A 12,713-nucleotide genomic window follows, 5' to 3' on the forward strand; every position below is an offset into this window, starting at 1 on the left:
TAAGGATTTCAAAAAAGGAAGCCCTAGGGTTTCCCATTCCTAGTCTTGGACTTGTTGGGGGCATCTGGTGCTTCCTTGTTCTTGGTCGTGGCCGACAAGGCCGACACTGCTTCTGACAGTGCTTGAAGGGATCATGAGCAAGCTGTTAGAACCGGATGTTGCCATTGTGCCGGTTCTCGATCTGTCTTCCCCAAGGCATCTATCACACGTCGAAGAGGAAGGAGCCTTCTTGGGAGAGGTTGACATGGGGCCCGCCACCTCTGCCTCCTAAATGTATAGAGGTTACATGCCCCCCTATCATGTTGTGCCACGATTGGGTGTGACCCTTTGCCCAAATCAGGAGAACACCCTGCCAAGCTGTGGATGTTGCAATCTTGTTCACGTGTTAGGCTCTTGATGGTTGCCATGGCCTATCAGAAGATTCCCAATGTCATTGCTTGCGAAGGGTCGGTCAGGACTAAGGAGCGTGGGCCCATCATTGCCGAGCCACCTTTGGTTGGTCTAGGGCATTGACACTGGGGCTTTTAGAGGATACTTGGTCAGGCTCCTCATGATCCCCGGGGCTCTCGAGCAATGGGCCCAAGCCCCTGGTTGATTGGGAGAATGAACCAGGGGGTTAATTCTATGTTAAAGGTGTTTAGTACGGGACTTGTGTAACCCCGGTCTTAGATACTCATCACTATTATAATAAAATTTGTAGTGAGGATTAATAGGTCCGTTTATAATACCTTGCAACATTAGTTTTTCGGTTTTCACAATTGAGGCCCATGTGTTTTTGCTTTTGAAAGTATGGCATAGGGAAATAGTAAATTGATTGATAGAGTACAGGGAGGTACAATATATAGGCAAGGATCAAGTAGGATTTATAGAACACACACCCAATCAATGCAAATCCTTGCCTAATCTGTAATCATCTACCGTAAGTCCCTAGAGGTAGCCCAGCCACCAGGTGTGGGCGCCAAGGCCCATGTGGCCAGCCCTATAGGCGCATATTCTAACACGCCCCCGTAGTTGGATTGTTAACCACTCTGCACGTTCAGACTGGACCTGAACTCCGTGAACTCCAAAGAGGGAAGTCCCATAGTGAAGATGTCCACATATTGTGAAGAGGTTGAAACATGCAGGACACAAAGATCAACTGCAACTCGCTCCCAGATGAAGTGAAGATCGATCTCAATATGTTTAGTGCGTTGATGTTGAACTGGGATGGAGGACATGTAAACTACACTGATGTTGTCATAAAACACTAGTGTGGCACACCATAGAGGAACGTGCAGCTCCTAGAGAAGTTGACGCAGCCAGGTGACCTCGGCCACTCCATTGACCACCGTGGGATACTCCGCTTCAGTGCTAGATCTTGACACCATGTTCTGACGCTTGGAAGACCAGGAGATGAGAATATTGCCACGAAACACAGCATAGCCCGAGGTGGACTTGCGTGTGTCCGGACAACCAGCCCAATCCGCATCAGTGTAGACAACAAGATCAATCGATGTAGACAGTCGCAGCAGGAGACCAAGGTGGAGAGTGCCTTGAATATACCGAAGAATTCTCTTAAGAGCCACGAGATGAGGCTCTCGGGGGTCATGCATATGAAGGCAAACTTGCTCTGGCTAGGTGAACGTCAAGTACTGTAAGGCTCTAGCAAGACTACAAAAATCTGAGGTGCGAGACATAGGTGCACCATCTGCTGTAGCCACCTTAGGATTTGTGTCAACAGGAGTGGAACACGGCTTGCACTCTACCATCCCTGCGCGGTCAAGAATATCCGGCATATACTACCGCTGAGAAAGGAGTCCATCACCACAACGCTGAACATGCATACCGAGGAAGTGATGCAATTCACCAAGGTCTTTCATAGCGAACTCATGCTGAAGAGTTGAGATGATCCGACGAAGGAGACCAGGTGAGGAAACTATGAGGACAATATCATCAACATATAGCAATAGAAAGGCAGTATCTGATCCACGCTGATAAACAAAGAGTGAGGTGTCTGACAGGGCTACTGCTGGATGATGAGGGCCTGCTGCTATAGATGTAGCGGGATGGGCGCCAATGGAGGACGACGAAGACCCCATCGACCACATATGGATGGACTCCATCTAGGGGTTGTAGATGGTGGGCCAGTTCCTGGTGCCGGTGGCGGGCTGGACGGCGCCAGCCTGCTGCTGCTGTGGTGTACTGGCAGGGGGTGCTGAGCCTGTCCTCCAGTGTCGTCACCGCCACTACCGCACTTTCCACCACCGCCGCGCTTGCTATGATGGTTGGTGGAGGGCTTGGAGCTGCCAGCGCCCCTGGAGCCCATGCCAGATGACTATGGGGTGGAGCTTGGAGAGCTCGATGTGGTGGAGGCAGTGAACGTAGTGGCAGGGGTGTCCTTGCGGTTCTCCAGGGTGAGTTCCTCAAGGATGAGGTCATCGCATGCCTCCAGGAAGGGAGGGAAGGGCCGACTACGACAAAGAAGGGCCCCGACATGGCTGAAGCGCTCGTTGAGGCCGCGGATGACGTTGAGGATGAGAGTGCGATCGGTGATGACCTCTTGAAATGTCCTAATGGCTAGAGAGGGTGAATAGCCTATAAAAATTTCTACAACAACACTTTGCAAACCGGTTAGATAAATATGAGGTGAAGCAAGTGTTGCGCTAGCCTACTAAAAATGCAAGCCACCTACCACAATTCTAGTTTATATAGTCTCTATACACACAATGGCTATGTCACTACACTAAGTTAGTGTGCTCTCAAAGGCCAACTAAAGAGCCACACTAACCAAACTAACAAGCTCTCATGGCTAGCTACACTAAAGAGCTTGATAATTAGTTTGCGGTAATATAAAGAGAGAGAGAGAGCAAGATGGTTATACCGCCGAGTCAAGGAATGAACCAATCAATCATAAGAATGAATACCAATGAAGACCAATCACCTCAGAATCAAATGATGGCACAATGATTTTTTATCGAGGTTCACTTGTTTGCCGGCAAGCTAGTCCTCGTTGTGGCGATTCACTCACTTGGAGGTTCACACGCTAATTGGCATCACACACCAAACCCTCAATAGGGTGCCACACAACCAACATAAAGATGAGGATCACACAAGTCACGAGCAATTTACTAGAGTACCTTTTGGCTCTCCACCGGGGAAAGGTCAAGAACCCCTCGCAATCACCACGATCGGAGCTAGAGACAATCATCAACCTCCGCCCGATGATCCTCACTGCTCTAAGCCGTCTAGGTGGCAGCAACCACCAAGAGTACCAAGAGAATCCTGTAGTGAAACACGAACACCAAGTGCCTCCAGATGCAAACACTCAAGCAATGCACTTGGATTCACTCCCAATCTCACAAAGATGATGAATCAATGATGGAGATGAGTGGGAGGGCTTTGGCTAAGCTCACAAGGTTGCTATGTCAATGCAAATGGCCAAGAGAGTGAGCTAGAGCCGGCAATGGGGCTTAAATAGAAGCCCCCACGAAATAGAGCCGTTGGCTCCTCAATCCATTGAAAATCAACGCGACCGGATGCACCGATCGGTTTGACCGGACACAGGACCCCAGCGTCCGGTCCTTAGATTTTCGCCACGTGTCGCCTACTTCAAATGCTGATCGCCCGATCTCAACGGTCAACAGTGCACTTAAGTTGTGACCGGATGCTCTACAGTGGAGGACCGGACATAGGACTCCAGTGTCCGGTCACTTCCAGTAAGGTTCCAGTCACGACCGGATGCGTCAGTTTGATCATGACCGGAGGCAGGAGGGGCAGCGTCTAGTCTAGTCTAGAGAGCTCCCAGACCTGCTCAACTGCGACCGGATGCGTTCGGTCGATCATGATCGGACGCAGCAACAGCGTCCGGTCCTTCTCCTCTTCTCTGCGCCGCCACATCAGTAGGACCGGACGCACCCACTCCACGTCTAATCATGAAGTGACCCAGCATCCGGTCGAAGACCGACACTAGCGTCTTCACTGCTTCCACTGACCGGACGCATCGGTCCAGTTGAAGCCAGTGTTCGGTCCACTCTGTGAAACCTTGTCTTTTCTATACAGGGCGCTGGTGGCACCATCGGACTGTCCGCACTCTATGGGCAGACACTCCACCAGTGAAGTTTCGAACCCTTGCTCCCAAGTGCTAAACACAATGTGTTTCACCTTTGTGTATGTGTGTTAGCATATTTTCACAAACATTTTCAAGGGTGTTAGCACTCCACTAGATCCTAAATGCATATGCAATGAGTTAGAGCATCTAGTGGCACTTTGATAACCGTATTTCGATACGAGTTTCATCCCTCTTAATAGTACGGCTATCGAACCTAAATGTGATCACACTCGCTAAGTGTCTTGATCACCAAAACGAAATGGCTCCTACCACTTATACCTTTGCCTTGAGCTTTTCATTTTTCTCTTTCTTCTTTTCAAGTCCAAGCACTTGATCATTACCATGGCATCACCATCATCATGTCATGATCTTCATTTGCTTCACCACTTGGAATGTGCTACCTATCTCATGATCACTTTGATAAACTAGGTTAGCACTTAGGGTTTCATCAATTCACCAAAACCAAACTAGAGCTTTCACTTGACAAGAGCAGTGAGGTCGTCAACCATCTTCTTGAGGCGCCGATAGTAGTCGGTGATAGAGAGGTCACCTTGAACAAAGTTGCGAAACCTCGCCTCCAAGTGGATGGATCACGCCTCTCGATTTCTGAGGAACTGGGACTCGACGGCGAGCTAGGCGTGCCGACCGGTGGAACCCTGGGCGGAGATGACTTCAGCAAGATCGTCGATGAGGGTTTTGATGATCCAGGACTTGACGACGCAGTCCATCTGAGCCCAGTCCAGGTAGACAAGGACTGGAGGGTTACAATAGATGTGATCTTGAAGAGAGAACTTGCCAAGGGTCAGCATGAATTGATTGCGCCAGCGGTTGAAGTTACCGGAGTCGACGTCGAGGATGATGGTGACGAGATTCCGGATGTTGGTGACGGCGATTGGCTAGGCATACAAGGTAAGAAGTGCAATAGGCTCGTGAAGGAGCATGGCAGAGTGGAGGTCGGTGGGGGACGACGGAGCGGCACCGGAGGATTCCAGGTCAGCAGAGGCGGCGGCCGCGTGCTCCTTGATGGCACGCACCAGAGCCTCGCTGGCGCACTGGGCAGCGGCGTCGCACTTCTTGGTGGCGGCCGTGGCTTCCTCCTCAACCTGGAGCGCACGCGCCAGAGTGACATCGCAGTGCTGGGCGGCAGTCGCCGCCGTGTCGGCCTTCTCCTTCGCAAGGCGCAGGGCGAGCTCGTCGGCTTGGACTATGGTGAGGGAGGCATTGGTGGAGGCAGCCGTGGCGTCGTCATCCTTGGGGGTAGGCGGAGAGGTGTCAGGCATGGCGGCGCTGCACGGCGAGGGTCCGCGCACGAGCAGAGTAGGCAGCGGAAGAATAGGATCTAGGCAGCTGATACCATGAAAGTGAATATGGCACAGGGAAATAGTAGATTGATTGATAGAGTACAGGGAGGTACAATATATAGGAAAGGATCAAGGAGGGTTTATAGAACACACCCAATCAACGGAGATCCTTGTCTAATCTGTAATCATCTACCATAAGTCCCTAGAGGCAACCTAGCCACCAGGCGTGGGCGCCAAGGCCCATGTGGCCGGCCGTATAGGCGCATATTCTAACAGGTTTAATTCGTCCTATTTTCGTTGTCTAAGTAAGTTGGGGGCAAGCTTATAATAAATACTATCGTAGCACGAGTGCCAAATGTTAGGCGATGGAGGGGACATGGTATGGACATGGTACCAAGAGGCGATCTTTGATATATGTGTGCCATAAATGTGATAAGCTATCGAGGGTGTTAACCATGAGGGAGCACAAAATGTAATCCTTGGCCCATAATATTCTATTTCTGTCCCCCTCGACCCATATGCTTAGTTTTGATGAAATTAGTCTCACCTTGGTTGTCTAAATAGGTTCATGTTAGCATATAAACATTCTCGTTCCAAATATAGAACCTTCTGAGTTAACTCTTTTACAAGAAATGACTGCTATGTATATGTGGGATCGTTCCTCATGAAAGTATATGTGATAGACACAGTATGACACCGTTGGAAGCCTCAAATTGTCATATCAAGATTAAGATAAGATAAGATGGCTATTATTGTTAATAGAAAAAATTATTCTACCAAACATATTGCAATATGTTTTGCTTTTATTTTTTGGGTATTTCTAGAATTTATATAATCTTCTTGTGAGTGGGTTAACATGAATGTTTCAAAAGCAGAGCCTTCGGTTGGTAGTAAAATACATTCCATCATTTTTTAAATATTTATTAAGTTTAAGACAAGCTAAGTAGTTCACAGTTTAACTACTTAGCTCGTTCTAAACATTATATATTTGAAAATGGGGGAGTAATACTAAGAGGCGTAGTAAGAAACGAAAGTGAGGTTTCCCTGAAGAAATTCTTCGTTAAATTAAACCTAAATGCTTATACATATGTAATATGACTTCGTTAGTTCGATCACATGTGTTTTCATGAATTTGTCCAAAGAATGGTTCGATCCGAAAATTTTTGTGGATTTGTCCTTTGTACTCACAGGCTTTAATTTGGTATGTATAGCAATATTATACAAAATTGATTAAGTATAGTTGAGAAACCTGACACTAGTATGTACTTTCATTGATGCAGACTTCTGAAGTGTATAGTGAAAAAGTTACAGTTTTCACAATGCATGATCTGGTGCATGACTTGGCAATTTCACACCTTGACAACAACTGAGCTGGATACATCATAGTCCTGGATACGTACATATAGCAGGGGTTGCTCGCCTTGTTGAAACTAGTCCCCTTGCTGGGGACCTATTCGTTTCACTCGAGAAAGTCATTGGCTTCACCGGTTCGATATGCGATATCAAAATCCTTTCCTTCCACGGATGGACTAAAAAGAGAGTAGCTTCTCCTGCTCGCCTTGTTGACTTCTGGATAAGAGCAAACGAGAAAATAATTTGGGAAGAAGCAGCCATTACCAATTTGCGTTGCTTGGAGATTGCAGCATGCCACTGTGGTTGAAAAGTGCAGCTGAGTTAATAGCACTGCGTTTTCTTGACTGTCGCAGCACTGAACTACACGGTGCTGCATTTGCACCTGCTAGGTCCCTGAGAGTATTGGATTTAAGCGAGTGTTGCAGCCCCAAGTTGCCAGATTCCATTGGTGAACTGAAAGAGTTAAGATATCTTAATGCTCCTGGGACCCAGGATCTACAGTTTCCAGAATGTATCACAAAGCTTTCACATCTAATTTTCCTCAATCTTCATGGATCTGACATAGAAAAAATACCAGAGTCACTTGGAGAAATGAAAGATCTGATGCATCTCGATTTATCAGGCTGCAAAAGAATCTGGCAATTACCAGACTCATTCATGAGTCTAGAAAAACTGGTGCATTTGGATTTCTCCAATTGCTCTCTGATGTTAGGTGAATCAGAATCTTTGTGGAGCCTGAGCCGATTGGAGCATTTGAGTTTATCAGGGTGCACGATCAACGCAGACCTGGCTAAAGCACTATGCGGCCTCACGGAACTGCAATATTTGGATCTATTGCAAGTCCCTTGCTCGGGAAACCTCTGCAGAGGGCTACAACATGTCTTGGTCACGTTCACTAAACTCAGGTTCTTGGATGTACGTGGAGTCCTCGACTGGAACGGAGTTGGCGGGGCTGAAACCGAGACTTTTATTGAGGCTATCAGCAGACTTTCCCGTCTAGAGTATCTTTATATAGGTTGGAATGATTGTCTGCATAATATACCCGAATCCATTGGCAACCTCAGAAAGCTACGCACACTGGATCTCTCGCATTGCGTCAACCTGGAGAGGCTGCCAGCTGCCATATCTAGAATTGACAACATGAAGTTTCTAAATGTAGCTCGTTGCGACAGATTGGATAAGTCCACTCTACCTCTGTACAGGAATGTTGCAATGTTGTTACCATATTTTGTGTTCCATGCTGGTGATAGTGAATCTAGCAGCAACCTATGTCAGCTTGAATATGAAAATCCCACTAAACTGGAGATGATCGGGCTTGAGAATGTGAAGTCCGCAGGAGAGGCGCAGAAAATAAAGCTGGTGAAAAAGCATAGGATTATAGAGCTGGGCTGGGACTAGTATGGACTCGAGATGCAAAGAGATTTGTGGACGACGAGGATATTTTGAAACAACTAGTGCCACCATACAATGTAGGACAAATGAGACTGCAAGGTTATAATAGCGCAGGCTTTCCATCCTGGATGATGGACATTGCTACCTATCTTCCTCATCTCGTAGATGTTACCCGGCCTGGAGGACATGCCCAATTGCAGTAGCCTACCACCACTTGGTCAGTTACCAAACCTTGAAAAGCTGCGGATCAGACGAATGGACAGCATCAGGAAGATTGGCCAGGACCTGTACGGGGACGGGGGCTTCAAAAGAAGATCATTTCCTCGACTTCGGAGCTTTGAACTGCAGGAAATGAAATGCCTCGAGGAGTGGAACACGTCATGCTCATATCCCAGCAGTGGCGACGATGATTCGAAGAAGGACCACGCGTTCCCCAACCTAGAGGATTTGGTTATAGCAGACTGCCCCATGCTGAGATTCAAATCCTTGTTACCTCTAAGGGAGCAGACGTCACTGTTAGTTGATCTCCACCCGGCCAATTGAGCCCTTGGATCTACGTCCTGATCGGGGGCGTCCAACCCTAATATGGTTGGTGGGCCCCGTCGAATAGCGTCATAAATAGGAGGTGGAGGGCCGGGGCGCCGAGCACGAGGTTCGCCTGAGCCGCCTAGCACCCCACCTATAGTCCTAAACCCTAACCGATCACAGAGGGGGCGCTGCCAGCGACGGGAAGCACCGCCACCGCCTCTACATCTACACCGAAGGGCTGCTATGACGTCGGGCTGCCCTATGACCTCTACACCGACCCCTGGACGGCGCCGCTACTACACCACCGCCCTTCAACTCAGCACCGCCACCGGGTTATCGCCAAGCACTGCGATGGCGAGCCCATCTTCCTCTAAGGTGGCCGATGGTTTGCACCCCTTCACCCCCTCTCTCTCACTCTATCTCTTATCATATACTAGTTGATATCCTAGGACTCGCTGTTTATTTCAAAAGCAAGTAGACACGCTAGATCTATGACTAGTGATCCTGTTTTAGGTTTAACAATGGTATCAGAGACCTAACTAGGTGTAGATCTAGCCTATCGGATGAGAAAACCGAGTAGCAGCTAGAAGGAGATGATAGATTTGTTTTTGGATCTGAAAAGAGGGTCACCGAACCCTAACCCTAATCGGGTGAAGCACAGAGAAGAGAAAGGGGTCTCAGCACGCGAAACCGAACCCTAACCCGCGAATCAGACTAGGGGAAGAACAGTGAGCGAAACCCTAACCCTAACCAAACCCTAATCCCCAAATCAGACAAATCTGAGAAGAACGAAGCAAGATCCAGACGGAGAACAAGAAGGGGAAAGGGTGAAGAGGCCTACCTCGCTGTGCACTGCGATGCCGCCTTGTCGGCGCACGAGAAGAAGGCCGAGCGGGGAAGGTCTTGCGCGGGCTCTGGCCAAGGGCGCCGCGGCTAAGCCCCTCGACGGCGGCGTGCTAACCCGTTGGGCAGCGCGCACGTCGACGAGGGGGCCGGCGACGGCGCCATGCTCCACTGTGTCTCTCCTTTCGCTCGGTCGTTGCTGCTGCTCACTGCGCTGAGGAGAGAAAGCAGCGAGGCGAAGAGAGAGAAAGAGCAGAAGCAAATGAGTTAGGGTTTCGGCGTCGCGGCCGGCCGGGGGGTTTTGTTCTCCAGAAGAAGATGCCTGGCCATCAGATCTGGATAAACGGATGAGCGCGACTGGACCGAAATTGGCCCAGGCGGGCGAGCGCAGCGAGCAACTTTGCCGGCCTAGGCCCTGGTTGCGGCCTGGGCGCGGGGGAGGTGCCGCGAGCGTGCGCATGCGGGCTGCTGCTGCAAGCCAGGGCGCGCACTGTTGCTGCTGGGCCGGTTACTATTGCTGCAGGCCGGGCTAGAATGAATAGTAAATAAAGTTTGAAGTTTATTTAATTTTCAAAAGCTGATTTCGATGAATTTTGTCTAATTTAATATCTCTATTAAAATTTGAACCAACAGGATAATTTTTTCAGAGAATAGTTGAGAAAAGTTTAATGCTTCTGAAAAATAGATAATGAATTTTTTCATGTTTCCGCTGCAATGTTAAAATTAATAATCTTCTAATTAAATTCGAACCAAGAAGAATTTAATTTGAAGAGTAGTCAATTTTAATCAGTAAATTATAATATTGTTATGTTTCTGATCAATGTTATAATGTTTATTCATAAGTTTTCCATGCATTAATTCTATTTCTGCCCAACGGTGATGTAGAATTAGTGTATAAGAATATTGTATGTTTTAATTTTGACCAACGTTAAATTAAAGCATGCAATTATAATGTCATAATTTTCTCACTATCTCTGACGGTGTTTTTCAGGACTTAACCCAATGGCATTTATCTCGCACATACCACCTCTAGAAAGGGACAATTACAGAGTATGGCGAGAGAAGTATGAGCTCGTACTTGCGCTGTCCGAGAATGACTTAGCGCTCACCTCTCCGTGTTCTACTGAGCCAGTGGACCTGGTGAGGGAAGAAAACGAGTCTGATGCTGATTTCACTACTCGGCAACGAGATCATGCAGAAGTGCGCATGAAGTATGATCTCGAGTGCAAGAAATGGAACACATCAAACCACAAGTGCTTGATGGTGGCTAAATCCACAATCTCAGATGCTATAAAGGGGTCTATCCCAGACTATGATACCGCCACGGAGTACCTAAAGAAGGTGGAGAGTTAGTTCACTAGCTCTTCAAAGGCTTATGCTAGTACATTGATCAAGAAATTATTCAATAAAAAATATACTGGTGGCAGTATCAGAGAGCACATTTTAAAGATGAGCAACATGGCTTCGAAGCTGAAGCCAATGAATTTGGGGCTCAAGGATGAGTTCCTGATTCATTTGGTTTTTGCTTCCTTGCCAAAGGAATATAAAACATTTGTTGTTAACTACAACATGCAGCCCGATAAGTGGGACATAGAGAAGCTCATCGCAATGTGTGTTCAAGAAGAGAAAAGGTTGAAGTCCTTACAGGGTGACTCTGCTAACCTTGTGAATGACAAGAAAAAGAACTTCAATAAGAATGCCAAACCTCAAGGGAAAACCTCTCAGACTGAGCACCATCAGAAGAACAATAATGCTTAAGCTGAAAAGGATCAGTGCAAATGGTGCAAGAAGCATGGACACTACCAAAGAGACTGACTAGACTTCCTGAAGAACCTTCTGAAGAGAGGTGATGATTTCATTACATTCATAGATGAAACCTTGTATTTAAGTTATATAAAATCTACTTGGTGGATTGATTTAGGTGCAACTATTCATGTTGCAAATTCATTATAGGGATTCCGTACGAGGACCCTGCAAAGAGGAGAAAGAAGAATTAAAGTAACAAATGGAGTTGAAGCTCAAGTTGAAGCCATTGGAGATCTTTCTCTAGAATTAGTTGATGGTTTTGTACTTAAGCTTTCAGATGTTCTATTTGTACCCTCTTTGCGAAGAAACTTAATAAGTGTTTCACGTTTAGACGACGATGGATATGATTGCCATTTTGATAATGACAAATGTCAGAGTGTTTATAATAATAAATATGTTGGTCTTGCCTTCTAACAAGATAAGCTTTATTTATTATCACTTTCTAAGAATGTGAATAATGTAAATACTGAGAATAAGAATGCTTCCTTATCTATGAATGCAACAAATAAGCGGAAGAGAGTGCATGATGTATCTTCGAAATTATGGCACTGTCGTTTAGGCCATATTTCGAGGGGGAGAATAGAACGATTGATTAAGAAATCCATTCTTCCGCCTTTAGAATTTTCATATTTAGAACAATGCATAGATTGCATAAAAGGAAAGTATGTTAAGAAAAGAAAGAAAGATGACAAACGAAGCGTATGAATTTTAGAAATAATCCACACAGACATCTGTGGTCTTTTTCTTGTGAAGAGTGTGGATGGTTATGATTCATTTATAACATTCACAGATGACTATTCTCGTTTTGGCTATATTTATCCAATTAAAGAAAGATCAGAAGCATTGGATAAATTTAAAATATTCAAGGCTGAAGTAGAGAATCAGCACAACTTAAAGATTAAGGTAGTAAGGTTCGACCATGGAGAAGAGTACTATGGTCGACACACCTCATATGGCCAGGTTACTGGACCATTTGCAAGGTACTTACAGAAAAATGGCATAGTAGCCCAGTATTCTACACCGGGCGAGCCTCAGCAGAATGGAGTAGCAAAAAAACGCAACCGTATCTTAATGGATATGGTGAGAAGCATGATAAGGTACTCTACCTTACTGATAAATTTATGGATGGAGGCGTTAAAAACCACCATTCATATTCTTATTCGAGGGCCAAGTAAGTCGGTGCCCAAAACACCGTATGAGTTGTGGACAGAAAAGGAACCCTCAGTAAACTATTTACGTGTGTGGGGTTGTCTAGCTAAGCCAAAAGTATTTAACCCAAACATAGGGAAGCTGGACTCCAAGACAGTCAGCTGCCATTTTTTGGCTATCTAGAAAGATCAAAAGGTTATCGTTTCTATTGTCCTGATAGAGAAACGAAGTTTGTAGAAACAAGACATGCTGTC

General features: G+C 46.6%; 1 pseudogene; it reads left to right on the plus strand.

Moving 5' to 3' along the window:
* The window catches only part of LOC136488789 (uncharacterized), a 93,916-nt pseudogene extending 85,240 nt beyond the window's left edge, over window positions 1–8,676 (plus strand).
* The last annotated feature ends 4,037 nt before the right edge of the window (window positions 8,677–12,713 follow it).

This window comes from Miscanthus floridulus, chromosome 10 (assembly GCF_019320115.1).
Source record: "Miscanthus floridulus cultivar M001 chromosome 10, ASM1932011v1, whole genome shotgun sequence".
In the NCBI taxonomy this organism is placed as follows: Eukaryota; Viridiplantae; Streptophyta; class Magnoliopsida; order Poales; family Poaceae; genus Miscanthus; species Miscanthus floridulus.